This window comes from Canis lupus, chromosome 4 (genome assembly GCF_011100685.1).
Source record: "Canis lupus familiaris isolate Mischka breed German Shepherd chromosome 4, alternate assembly UU_Cfam_GSD_1.0, whole genome shotgun sequence".
Classification (NCBI taxonomy): Eukaryota; Metazoa; Chordata; class Mammalia; order Carnivora; family Canidae; genus Canis; species Canis lupus.
In genome coordinates, this window is record NC_049225.1 from 2,254,538 (window position 1) to 2,257,964 (window position 3,427).

Consider the following 3,427-nt stretch of genomic DNA (forward strand, 5'->3'; position numbering starts at 1 on the left):
TAATATCCAAAATCGATAAAGAGCTTATCAAACTCAACACCTAAAAAATAAATAATCCAGTTAAGAAATGGACAGACGACATGAGCAGACATTTCTCTAAAGAAGACATACAGAGAGCCAACAAATGCATGAAAAGATGCTCAACATCACTCATCATCAGGGAAATACAAATCAAAACCAGGATGAGAATACCACCTCACACCTGTCAGATTGGCTAAAATTAACAACTCAGGAAATAAGAGATGTTGGTGAGGATGTGGAGAAAGGGAACCTATTTTACAGTGATGGTAGGAAGACAAACTGGTGTGACCACTGTTGAAGACAGCATGGAGTTTCCTCAAAATGATAAAAATAGAACTACCCTACAACCCAAAAATTGCACCCCTAAGTATTTACCCAAAGGATACTAAAATACTGATTCAAAAATGCACATGCACGCCAATGTTTATGGTTGCAATGTCCACAATAGCCAAACTACAGAAAGATGCCAAATTTCCATCAACTGATGAATGGAGACAGAAGATGTGGCATTTATATGTGCTCACGTGCACGCGTGTGTGTGCGCACACACACACACACACGCTGAAATATTACTCAGCCATCAAAAAGAATGAAATCTTTCCATTTGCAGCAATGTGGATGGAGCTAGAGTTATTATGATAAGTGAAATAAGTCAGAGAAAGACAAATAGCATATGATTTCACTCATATATGAAATTTATGAAACAAAACAGATGAACATAGGGAAAGGGAAAAAAAAAGAGAGGAAAGCAAACCATAAGAGACTCTTAACCACAGAGAACAAATCAAGAGTTGATGGCGGGAGGTTGGCAGGGGAAGGGCTAATTGGGTAATAGGGAATTAATGAGGGCACTTGCTGTGACGAGCACTGGGTGTTATACATAAACAATAAAGCACTTGATTCTGCTCCTGAAACCAATGTCACACTATATTACACTACATGTCAACTAACAAGACCTTAAAAAAATGAAACAAACAAACAAAAAAGAAATGCAATTTTAGTTTGCATTAAAGGGAAAATATAAAGCAAAACTTTTTCCCTATGGTAGGGGGAGAAAATTATATTATGTCCCAAGTAGAATGTTGTGTTGTATTTATAACAACATAAATATATTTATTTATAATTATAGACATTTCCTAACTGCAGAGAAGTGAAGATGTCAAGTAGATATACCAATGTGAAGTACAGTTGGAAGAACTGAAAATACAAACACAAAGAAATGGAAATGAATCTGTAATTAACTGCTTAAGTTAAATGAAAACTAAAACAAAAAGAAAGAAGTAAATGGCAACCAAAAACTGACCTTCTTCAAAAAGAGACAGGCACCAAATTTATAACTATATCTATTATGCATATAAAGCCAGCTGGTATATCCTATCGTAAAAGTACTCATATATTTATAAGATTGTTTCATAGAGTTCCATGTACCTGGTAATATTTTCCCTCACATTCCCATTGAAAAGTTTGCCAATAAGGTTGTTGATTGCTGCACTCTTTCTTCTTGGTCAATACATAAGTTCTAAGTATGGTCATGGTTATCTTTAGATTTTTAAATATTTTTACATATAAAACAAATATATTCCTCTTTCATGAATTGCATATGACAGTAACTATTGGTCAGAAAAGAACACTTCTAGGGATATTATATGCAAGCAAAAGAGAACATCATTTACTAATTATGTTATTAAATTAGGCCTAATTTAAACAGATAACTATAGATCTTCCTCCACTGTTACCCTAGCTTTCCACCTCTCAATAGTGCTCTAGGGATCATGGCCCATCCTTGCATGAGGCAGATCAAGATCAAAACAGGCATGGTGAAGTGATTGGTCAAAGAAAAAAATGATGTATGAAAAAGAAGCCAAATAACAAGAAGAAAAAATCGAAAAAATGAAAGCTGAATGTGGTGAAAATTATGCCATTAAAAAGCAGGCAGAAATCCTGCAAGAGTCCGGATGATGATCCCAGATTGCCAGCACAGGTTGGAAGCTGCATATACCAATCTTCTGCAGCTACTAGAGAGTGAAAAAGACTTGGAAGAAGCTGAGGAAATAAAGAAGCAATTTTAGTATTGGGTTCAGTGAAGTCTGATTAAAGTTTTCATGGGATTGAGCATAGTGAATGAGAATCATGACATTGAATTACCCCAAAGGAGAATGTTTCCAGGGGTTCTTGTTTGCTTGTTTGTTTTGTTTCTTTTCAGCACTCAGAGTAGCTTCACAGAACCCCAAATTGTCCTAAGCAAAGACCAGCGTCTCCCAGAGGGCAACCAGCATTGACCACACCACCTGCAGCTCAGCTACTTGACAAACTAGATTTGAAAAGCTATGAGAAGTTTGTGCTTCCCCCCCAGCAGTTGCCAGTCATGGTTTGGGGACAGCTAGATGCATTGTGCTCATGTTTAAGATATATCAGGTGTAATTTGACACAACCAATAAAAGTTCCAGGTTACAAATTAAAGAGTTACTTTTATTAAAATTGCCTCAGAGTTGTGTGTCTTTAAAAGGTAGGTAATCTCAATCGATTAGAGCCAGCATGCTGCAAACTGGAATCTTAATCAAACATTTATTCTATTTCTGGGAACAAAAAGTACTATTGTCCAGATTTACCTACTCAAGTGTCTTGCACACATAAATCTTATCTTTCATTTGTATTACAGAAGAGGAGGATGAGAACAGCTAAGTAGCCACAGAAGAAAACTGAAAAATTAAATATATAAGTGTGTGGAAGAATATGTTTGTGTATATATATATTAGCATAAAGGTGTGTGCACCAGTATACATATATTCTACGTTGTTCCAGCCAGAGTAATTTTTTGGTATCTTGTTCACCAATGTTCTTAGAACTGCATCTTGGCACCATATTAGATGCTCAGTAAATATCTGATGTCTAAGTAAGTGCAAACCTAATGTAAGATCTATTTATATAGATGTATGTGTATGTATCTATGTATATGTGCCAATATATCGATGTATATAATGTATGCATAATCCAAGTATGTATGTGTATGTGTACATACATATATACAAATGTAATACTAAAACTAAATATTAAATACATCATTAATTCAAAGTAAGTGCAAACCTAATATAAGATTTAGCTATCTGCCATAGTGAAATATGTTTCACAGCACAGCTAGCAGGGGGCTTCTCAACCTCTTCACTGTTGACATATTGGAGCTGGTAACTCTTTGTTGGAGGGAGCTGCCCCATCGTAGGATGTTCAACAGATCTCTGCCTCTACTTATCAGATACCATAGCACCCCCGCCCCAATTGTGACACCAAAAATGTCCCCATAGCAGGGAGAGAAGATGAGAGTATTCCTCCCAATGTCTTAGGAAGAAACATGCCAAGGAGAAGACATTGGGAGAAATACTCTCATCCTGTCTCCCTGATTTACCTGTAC

General features: G+C 36.1%; 1 pseudogene; it reads left to right on the forward strand.

Moving 5' to 3' along the window:
* Positions 1-1,793: 1,793 nt before the first annotated feature.
* Positions 1,794-2,116, forward strand: LOC100686977 (annotated as a pseudogene).
* The last annotated feature ends 1,311 nt before the right edge of the window (positions 2,117-3,427 follow it).